Source organism: Triticum dicoccoides, chromosome 3B (assembly GCF_002162155.2).
Source record: "Triticum dicoccoides isolate Atlit2015 ecotype Zavitan chromosome 3B, WEW_v2.0, whole genome shotgun sequence".
NCBI lineage: Eukaryota > Viridiplantae > Streptophyta > Magnoliopsida > Poales > Poaceae > Triticum > Triticum dicoccoides.
The window spans coordinates 63755273-63766159 of NC_041385.1; the positions used below are offsets into that span (position 1 = coordinate 63755273).

The window sequence follows — 10887 nt, forward strand, 5'->3', positions numbered from 1 at the left end:
GGACATTTTGCATTATGCACCTCAAGTCTTCGTGAAATACAACTATTTTCAGACATGAACTGTGCTGATGCCCATCTCTTAGTTTGAAACAACTGGTCTCATATAAAATCTGAGCAAATATTCACTGCACAAAATCCAGACACATTTATGTTACACCACTAACTTTTCAAGAGAGTTGAACATCTTGGTCACTAAGAAACAAGCGTATATATAACAAATATTTGAGCACATGGGATAATAAGCCATCCCGGATCAGGTAGAATCACACGTACATGTCAAACTGAAAATATAGCAACCTAAGGATTGAAATTGTAGCTGCTCGGCAAGCATTTCAGTACATGAGAACACATCACGAAGAGGCAAGTAGAACCACGCATACATGTCAAACTGTAGAGCAAATTAACGACTGAAATTATCAGTGCTCAGCAAGCATTTGAGTACTTGGGTACATGACGCATACAGATCATTTTTAGTACATGGCCGGCAAGACCAAGTGGTAAAGACTGAAATTATCATCGCCCAACAAGCATCTTGTTGGTACAAGACCGAAAATATCTGTCGTTTTGCCTCGTGTTAGTGATTCCTAGCAATCGAGCTTCCTGGGAAAGAGATGACAACCTCCATGGGCTCTTATACACTTGATCAGCTCGATCTACCTAGGTGAACACACAAGTAAATAGGGGTCAGTCAACAACATATACCAAATAGCATATCTTGAGAAGAGAGACAGTTGTTCTATATGTCCAGCTTCATTCAGCACTCCAACCTAGGAAACATAGCAGAGAGAGTACAAATATTTTGTTGTAGCATAGTTCATTATTCCATTATAGACCTACGACAAATGGATTACAATTCCATGATTGGTGCACAAGTGGGAACTACAAATAAGTGGCATTGAGCAATTTAAAGGGAGTTTTATCAATGCCCTGTATATGTAAATTATTATTCAAATTTGATAGCTATAAACAACAAACTTGGTGGCATGCATTGTATTATACCTTCAATAATAAGAAAACCACAACAACACAGGAAAATATAAATGAACAAGATGCCAGATAGGCTCATGTCATGGATGAAGGAATAGTACTAAATCATATACTTCTTGCTGTAGCGATACCATAGGTCAGTAAAATGGAAGGCACACATATCTCTGGTAAATTATCTATGTATGCCTAATCGTTCCAATCAACCTAGTTGAGTGGTCATAGCAAGACAAATAAGTGGTAGTCTTCGAAGCAAGAAGAAGCACAAACCTCTATTGTTTTGTCGTTTGTTTCTTAGAACATGTTCTTGCATTATGAAACACCATTTCCTTACAAATGCTGCATTTGCGCGTGACTTTTTGATGAATTCCAGGCCTTCTCTTCTCACCAGATCCACTCCTCACACCATCCCTATGCCCCTTTATTCTAGAGCATGTGCCCCTTGCATTGATATCCTTAGGTGTGAGGATGGTAACATGCTTTGGAATGATGCTCCCAATACACGACTCCTCATTTTCTTGTGTATTGCATGGTACGACCGAAACTAGTTGGGATAAACCCAACTCAATGCTACACAAACTATTGTGCAGGGAATTCAATTCCTTCCATGGAACATTTGGAATTTCGTATGAGATCTTCTAGCTTATCCCTCACAACAAATATCTTCCTTTTCACAGTAATGCCAATCGGATCTATTAAATTTTCTTCAAGAATATTCCCTTCCCCATCATAGACAATGTCCCTAGGAAATAGGAAAAAAAATCACATCATCACATCATGTGGGTCAAGGTAGATTAATGTATCTACATCTACATGATAATAAATATACCTTTTGCAAATTTTCTGCCATCGCTTAAGAATATAAAGGCTTGGCAATTCATTTACTTTTGCACCCCTCAATACCCTGATAATGTGACGACACACAATTCCCTTGGACTCAAAAAGCTTGCAAGAACATTTAGCAGTCATGGATGTTGTGTCATAACACACTTCTCTAATCTTCTCGTATTGATCGCTGACAAACATGATTTTAATTCCCTCACGATTTTCTGTCTGCTGAACATCACAATCATCTCTGGCAGCAAGCACCTGAGCCTGAAACAATTCAAAAACCTCATGTGTGAATAGTGCTCTGCCTTGTCTCTCTATTTCCCATGATGTCAACAACTCACTTGTTGTGTATTCACTTGTGTTATCAGCCATTAGCTCACTTTGCCTTTGAGCTTTCAAAGCAGTGTCAAATCTTAGCCAAAACTCAACAAAGGTAAGCTTGCGACGGATGGAACGTTTAAAAAATGAATTTGCACTCTCTGAAATAGAAGTTGTCCTGAGTAGACCAGCTACGTGAATGTCCATGAAATAAGCTGGTATCCATGTCACACGAAGCCTATACCTTTTGGCGAACCATTCGTGCTCCTCCAACTGAAACTCTGTGATGAAAGACTGCCATCTATCCTCAAATTCAGCAGGTGTTTCAGAATCTGTGTTTTTTGATACAATATCAAAACTTCTTTATGAAAAAAAGAGAGCTCCCCCCTCCTATTTCATTTCTGTAAAACCAATGTGTTGCTGCAGAGAAAGGGCAAAAGAATCTAAAGAATACAAGTGTTCCAGTTTAACACTAGAGCAAGGGAGGCTAAAGTAACCCCTGTACTGGGCAAGCTAAAAAGGTATCCGACACAGCGCAAAGCAAAAGCAGTAGAAATGGAGGCCAACAACTACCATCATTACAAAACCACAACATATCAACTTGTCCCATTTGCTTCAGCTGATTGGAAAGTTGTCTAGCAGCGATACACCAAGCTGTTGGAATTAACAAACTTGTCCATAGAGAATAGTTGTTTGTTTCCTATTGTAGTCCTAGTGATTAGATTAGGGAAGTAACTGGTTTGAAATAGATTCAGAGTTGTACAAGTCGGCTGCACGGGCACGTATATATCCATGCATCAGCATATGTATCTTTGCATGGAGAGAGAGAGAGAAAAAAAAATAGCCACTGTGTCTCATGTGTGTGCGTTTCGGCTTGCCACTGAAGAATCGCCAGAATAGCTAGATTTGCTAGTGTAGTGCTTCCTGCTAGAAACCAGTTAGCGTTTATGTACAGTTGGTGCGCTGCTTATGGTAGCAATACACAATACAATAATTATGTCACAGCACTAATCAACATGCCGCGTATGAGTAAAATAAGAATCCAACAAACATAAGCATCACCCCAGAACGGATCTGCTTCTACTGTACTCAAGTTGTTGTTCATTGTTCTTCTGTTGGCAATACACAATACCCAGCAACTAAATGGACAGATTCGACAATAACAAGTAGAAAGAATAAAAAACTATAAAGATGTACTACCAATCTCATAGCTAATAAAAATTAAACATTTATATTTACCTGAAGAACGAAGAACCGTGGTGGGGTGGCCTGTTAATTCGGAGAACCAGAAGCGGCCGGCCGGGAAGGAGGCGAGGATCCACGACCTCCGAGAGCTAGTGCTGAATCACGAGAGGGAGTGGGGGCGGGTGGTGGAGGAGGAAGGCCGCGAGCTGATCTGGGAGCCTGAGAGTGGGGAGGAGGTAAGCAATCCGATCTAGTCTGGCTCAAACTGCGCCACCGGCGACGAAACGGTTAGGAGCCATTGGAGAGGAGATGGATCAGCATCTTTGCTGCGCGAGCCCGCCCGGCTTGGCTCAGGATCTGAGCTACCGCCGCCGCTGCCCCCGCCGCCGAGGAATTTTCAATCCTGTGCCCTCGCTGTTTAAGGATTTGGTAGAGACTAGGGAGGGCAGCGAAAGCAAATTTGCTTTTAGCGCTGGATCTTTTTGCAAATTTTGTGCAAAGATCCCTCCATCCAGACCTGTGCCATCGATCTCTCATCCAACGACCCAACATCATTTCTTCTATTTTTGTACAGCAAGCTCAGATTCTACACAAGTCGTTCCCATATATTTCAGAAGACTATTCCAGCAGGCCGCCCTTGTAGACTCTGCTGCGTGGCCACAAAGGCAAGCAGAGGTGGGCCCATCATTTATCATCTACGGAGTACTGGTGTGTCGTATGCTGTGCTAGCTGTCCTTTCATCTTGCTTGGCTCTTGCATGCTGCTGCTATTGGACCAGGCAACGCATCAGGAACTCTCAGAAATTTGAAGGTTTTGTTCGTTCCCCTCTTTTTTTTGTGAATTTTGTTCGTTCCCATCTTCTTCTTCCCTTTTCTCTAAATAAATAAATAACTGCAAGCAGAGCAAGTTTCGTCTTGGTGACTGTCGAAGTGATCATCAGTGGATTCTCAGTTTGGCTACCCTTTGTATCCAGGTCACTAGTATATATTAACATCACTTGTATCAAATCGAAGAGTATGTATGCATAGTATGTTGTATATAATAATATTTAGATAGTATATGTACTATTTTTTATGTAGTATGTATCATATTTTAAGTATGCCCCTTTTTACGTACAAATATGTACATATTTCACAAATATAATAAAAATCATGGGCCAATTATATTTTTATGTAACTCACTTTGAATTGTCTTATATGTAGTACATATTAACATATCTAGAATGATAAATTAGTATATATAGTACCACATAGTAGTATATGATAAATGTGGGATAACTACCCTAGGTGGTAGCATGTATTTTCCCTACGCCTCGTTTGGGTGTTGACATTCGGACCAAGAATTTGGCATTGGCATTGTTCTGCCCGAATGCCAGTGTTTGGATGGCCTAGACATTCATGTGAGGAATTCGGGCCCGATATCGAGAGGCCAACCCAACCACTGGCATTACCCCTCCACAAATTAGGATATTTATATATTCAGTTCAGTTATGTGCAATTCTCGTACTACTTTCTTTTGTTCACTAGTTGGTGAATAATCTTGTATCATCTATTGCAGGTGCGCCATGCAGCATGGTTTCCCCCCTGGTGATTGGCCAATAATCTTCTGTTATCTAATGTGATTTAGCTTCCACTCGGTCTTGAAAGCTCTTTAAACCTATTGATGGGCTAGAAGATTTGGTTTATAAGGTAAAAAACTTGCTAGTACCATACTTCAAAGAGCTTGCGACTTCAGCTTCAGAACTACAGTGTAATAAATTCTGATGATTGATAGGCTAGCTTTAAACCTATGTTGTAACTAAATGCAACATTTTTAGTAGTAGTTCGACGTGGAGGCTACTATGCAAATTGGCAACTACTAGTAATATTGATGGCAATGGGTCGGGTATGGGTGGGTACAACCTTTTTCCACCCAAACTCATACCCACAAAAAAAAAAAAATACTCACCCGCATCAATACCCATAGGTATAAAATGGCACACATGCCCATACCCATCGGGTATCCTATACCCAATGGGTATCCAGTGGGTACAACTTATAGCATCTAAAATTTTAAAAGGTGGGAATGAGGGATCACTGAATTGAGAGTTGGACAAGAGTCCGGTAGCGAAGATTCGAGATTTCATCTTTTCGAGGAGTCACATAGGACATACGAGGAGTGGCGAGAAGGTGATTACATCCCTATGAGCTATGTCCGGTTTAAGGAATACGAGATTTAGGGTGTGGGCCATAGGAGTTGGATGTCGACCCACATGTCATAGGAGTTATTTTCATTACTTACATTTTTCTAGGTATCCATTGGGTTACCCATGGGCACAATTTCATACCCATACCCTACCATATATTTTGCGGGTATGGATACCCATTACCCGTGGGTACAAAATCGCTCCAACGCTTGCCCATGCCCATTTTTTTCAGGTAGGGTACCCATGGGTACCCATATCCATGGGAAAAATTGCCATCCCTAACTAGTAAATTGGCAACCGGAAAAAATATATTGAAGAATAGAATGCCAAAGGATCTAGAATTGAGACCTTAATACTTGGCGTATCACTCAATCTGTATGTGCATAACTATATTATGCTAAATTATTGAAAATGTAAATGGCAGTCCACTAGTGATAAATTTCGTGAGTCTTATCCCACTTTCGAAGCATGTTATCATACCTTGTGCATTCATTTTCATTTTTTGGTTTCTCCAATTCTCAGGGAATATCCTAGTGTTTTTGGTGGACCTCTGGGGTTGAGTTTGTCTGATTCATGGCGTCCATACTTGAAACTTTGCTTAAATCAAGTGTCCGTAAGTTGCAAGATGTCATTACCGATAAGGCCATACTAATCCTAGGGGTGGAAGAAGAGCTCACCAAACTACTGCAATGAGTGGAACTAATTCAGTGTTGTATATACGATGCCGAGAAAAGGAGGACAACAGAGCAAGCGGTAAACAACTGGCTTGGTCAACTGAGAGATGTTATATATGATGTTGATGAAATCCTGGATGTGGCTAGATCTAAGGGAAGCAAACTGCTTCCTGACCACCCCTCACCATCATCAGGCAAATTAGTTGCATGTAAAGGCCTTTCAGTTTCCTCTTGTTTTTGCAACATAGTGCCACACCATGATGTTGCTGTTCGAATTAGAAGCCTCAACAAAAAGATTGAGAACATTGCAAATGACAAGATATTTTCAACTTTCAATAATAGTGCACAACCCATTGGAAATGGTCAAACATCCAAACTGGTAAGAAGTTCCAACCTTGTTGAGCCCAAGCTTGTGGACAGGGATATTACACATTCTAATAGGAAGTTGGTGGATTTAGTGCTTGCACACAAGGAATACAAGTCTTACAAGCTCGGTATTGTTGGAACGGGTGGAGTTGGAAAGACAACACTGGCTCAGAAAATATACAATGACCAAAGAATAAAAGGAAGCTTCAAGATGCATGCATGGATTTGTGTTTCACGAGACTACAATGAAGTTACTCTACTCAAAGAGGTTCTCCGAAATATTGGTGTGTATCATGAGCAAGGTGAAACCATAGCAGAATTGCAGAGTAAACTTGCAGAAACAATTGAAGGAAAGAGTTTTTTTCTAGTTCTAGATGATGTATGGCATTCCATTGTGTGGACGGATTTATTAAGACCTGCATTACATGAAACAACTGCCGGGGTAATATTGGTATCCACACGAAATGATCAAATTACAAAGAGAATAGGTGTAGACCATACCCACCGAGTTGAGCTCATGTCAGTAGAGGTGGGATGGGAGCTACTTTGGAAGAATATGAACATTGATGAAGAGGAAGAAGTGCAAACTTTAAGAAACACAGGGATTGAGATTGTTCGTAAATGCGGTTGCCTCCCACTTGCAATCAAGGTTACCGCCAGTGCTTTGGCAAGCAAAGATCTAACAGAGAATGAGTGGAAAAAGTATTTGGGCAAAATAGTTGGCTCTCAGAACATGCTCTTGGATGAAATAGAAGGAGTTTTGTATCTAAGCTATGATGAGTTACCGCATCGTCTGAAGCAGTGTGTCATTTATTGTGCTTTGTTTGTTGAAGATGCTATCATTGACCGTGACATACTTGCAAATTTATGGATTGCTGAAGGCTTCATAGAGGAGCAACAAGGCCAACTACTAGAAGACATAGCAGAAGAGTACTGCTATGAGCTAATCCATCGGAATCTCCTCCAACCAGATTATTTACAGTTTGACCAATCTAAATGCAAAATGCATGACCTCTTGAGGCAGCTTGCTTTAAATATATCAGGAGAAGAATGTTTTATTGGAGATGTTGAAACATTAGGGGGTGACAATATGTCAAAACTGAGACGTGTTGCTGCTGTCATTAAGAAGGATATGTTAGTGTTACCTAGAGTGGATAAGGTGGATGTTAAGGTGAGGACTTTCCTAACTGTTAATGGTCCATGGAAAATCGAGGATACATTGTTCAAGAGATTTTTGCTTCTTCGTGTTTTGGTACTGAATTGCTCGCTTGTACAAAGCATTCCAGACTATATAGGAAAATTGATACATCTACGCCTACTTAATCTAGATTATACTGGCATATCTTGTCTTCCAGAATCCATTGGCTCCCTAAAGAACCTTTTGGTATTGAGCTTGAGATGGTGTCATAATCTGCACAATCTCCCTTTCGTAGTGACCAAGTTGAGCAATTTAAGATGCCTTGACCTTTTTGGCACAACAATAAACCAAGTTCCAAAAGGGATAGGAAAACTGAAGTTACTCACTAATTTAACAAATTATCCTGTTGGTGATGGAGGTGATAATGCTGTCGTACAAGATGGATGGAAGTTGGAAGAGTTGTCTTCTTTGTCGCTGATGAGGTATCTTTATCTTGTTAAATTGGAAAGAGCGACTCATTGTGGTACAAATACATTGCTTACGGACAAAAGGCATCTAAAAGAACTAAGGCTAGCGTGGACTGAACGTGGAGAGGGGTCATATTCAGAAGAAGATGTTAGCAATACTGAGAAGGTCTTTGAGAAGCTAGTACCTCCGTGCAACCTGGAAGACTTGTGTGTTTTTGGATTCTTTGGTCAGCAATATCCCTCCTGGTTTGGTGCCACCTGCTTGTCTTCAAGTTTATGGTCGTGTGTGGATCTTCCACCGATTGGTCAACTACCCAACTTGAAATTCCTGAAAATTGGGATAGCAGATGCAGTTACCAAGGTTGGACCTGAATTTGTTGGCTGCAAGAAGGATGATCCTGTATGTAATGAGTTGGTTGCTTTCCCTAAACTTGAATGGTTGATCTTCACAGATATGCCCAACTGGGAGGAGTGTTCTTTTTTTGTGGAAGAAGTTACTGTTGATGACCAAGGAGAAGAGGATGGAGCCACTGAAATTCGGAAAGATGATATCCAATTTGAAAGATATCAAATGTTTCCTCGTTTGATGGTGTTGGATCTCCACAATTGCCCTAAGCTGAGGGCTCTTCCGCGACAGCTTGGAGAGGAGGCCGTCAGTTTGAAGGAGCTAATATTATTTGGAGCAAACAACTTGGATGCCGTGGAGGACCTCCCACTGCTCTCTGAGCGCCTTTATATTGGGGATTGTGAAGGCCTGGAGAGGATCTGCAACGTCCCTAATGTGACAGACCTGCGTGTATATGGATGTCCAAACTTGAGCTATGTAGAGGGGCTGAGCAGTTTGCAACAGCTGGGGATGGGCGAGGATATGCAAGAGATATCTTCATATTGGGTGACTGGGCTTCAAGAGCAGCACCATGGACTTCACGGCGAAGATCTGGATATCTACACAGTTGTTAGGAAGTAGATGGCTGGCTCAAGGTATGTATTGTTTAATATTTTGTATTGTCATTGATTGTGTCAACCATGATTCATATTCTCACAGTAAAAACTTCTTCCTCATTCGATACATGCATAAATTGTAATCATTGTTCAGTTGTATCTTTCATGCCATTTTGTGCTTATGGGACATAAACGTTTAAATCTATTGGGTGCTTCTCATATTGCAAATTGGCTTTCGTAGATATCCATGGAAGCAGATTGCAGGCGTACAAGCTATATTAAGTATCCTATAATGTTCCTCTAAGTTACTCATGTATGTTCCATCTCTACCTAAAAATGCATTGGGACGTCATATGGTTACTTAGATTTCATTAATCGTCATTTAAGAATTTCTTTATTATATAACTAATAAAGTGGTTGCATGCATCGTCCAGATGCAGAGGCCGGGGTCCTCCTCCTTTTGTAAAAAAAAGAATTTCTTTATAATATTGGCATCTAAACCTGATTTCTTAACATGTGTACTTCTATAAACAAATTTATTTCCTAATTCATGTTATATGATGGACAGAAAAACTGTGGCAGCCTACGGCTGGTGGCGTGGTTCGGTTTGTCTGGCGAGGCATGAGACATACTAAGTCGAGGAAGCCTGCCAATCCTGAAGATCTACAAGTTCCTTGATCAGTAGCGAACTGGTGAATGAGGTGTCCTGTTTTACTCTGGGCACTTGCCCTGCAATGTATCCAATTCCTTTCTGTATTTTATTTTCGGAACTTGAGCTGGTGACCTTTGCTGTACTGAACCTCCGCTATTTCTTCCTGAACTTTGCTGTCCTGGTGTGTTATGGTTTTGTACTCTGAATGTTACCAACAAATTTCGTTTTGTTTTGTTGTACTGAACTTGGGTGGCATGGTTTATTTATGTAAATGGAATTGACATTATATATATATACATACATACATACATACATACATACATACATACATACATACATATATATATATATATATATATATATATATATATATATATATATATATATATATTGGTGATCCGGGTGCCCCAGATATATATTTGGTGATGGAGATGATGCCAAACCGACACAACTGCGACCGCAGACTAAACAGGGTGACGATGTGTGGAATGCTCTTCCGTAGGATCTTTTTCTGAACTTGATTAGTGAAATTGTTGACGCTCGAAAGTGGCACAATCATAAAAGTTGCTTAAAGCTATGTCAAGATTAATTTAAAGTTATGATTGGAAGTCACCATGGGATAGCTCTATTCGAAAAGATTAAGATGGATTTGAAGATGGTCTAAAACGGAGCTCGGATGCAAAAGTTATGACAAGTTTGGAGATGTGCATATTGACATAAGATTATAAAATGGCCATAGACTCAATTAAGATGGCCTCTCATGGAAAACGTTTCAACATGAAAGTTGTGCGTATCGTCGAATCAGTTGATTTTGATATAAAAATCGTCTTAATCCGAGGTCGTATGCAACCTGTGGAGGCAAAATAAGGACAGAAATAAAAGCTGGAGAGTCATTTCGGACGGACCGAGTTGATTGACTCGGTGAGACCGAGTTGATCCGGAAAATTACAGAAAGTTACAGAAAGTTGGCAACGCTCACTCGGTGGCACCGAAGCAAACTAATCGGTGAGACCGAGTTGATCCGGGAAATTACAGAAATTTACAGAGAGTTGGCCACGTTCACTCGGTGGGACCGAAGCAAACCAATCGGTGAGACCGAGTTGACCCGGAAAATTGCCAAAGATTCCTATCCGAGTTGGGTTAGGG

The 10887-nt window shown here is 40.6% G+C and overlaps 1 pseudogene; it reads left to right on the top strand.

The window, feature by feature from the left end:
• LOC119274716 overlaps nt 1-10031 on the top strand; it is an 11726-nt pseudogene extending 1695 nt beyond the window's left edge.
• Nucleotides 10032-10887: the final 856 nt, after the last annotated feature.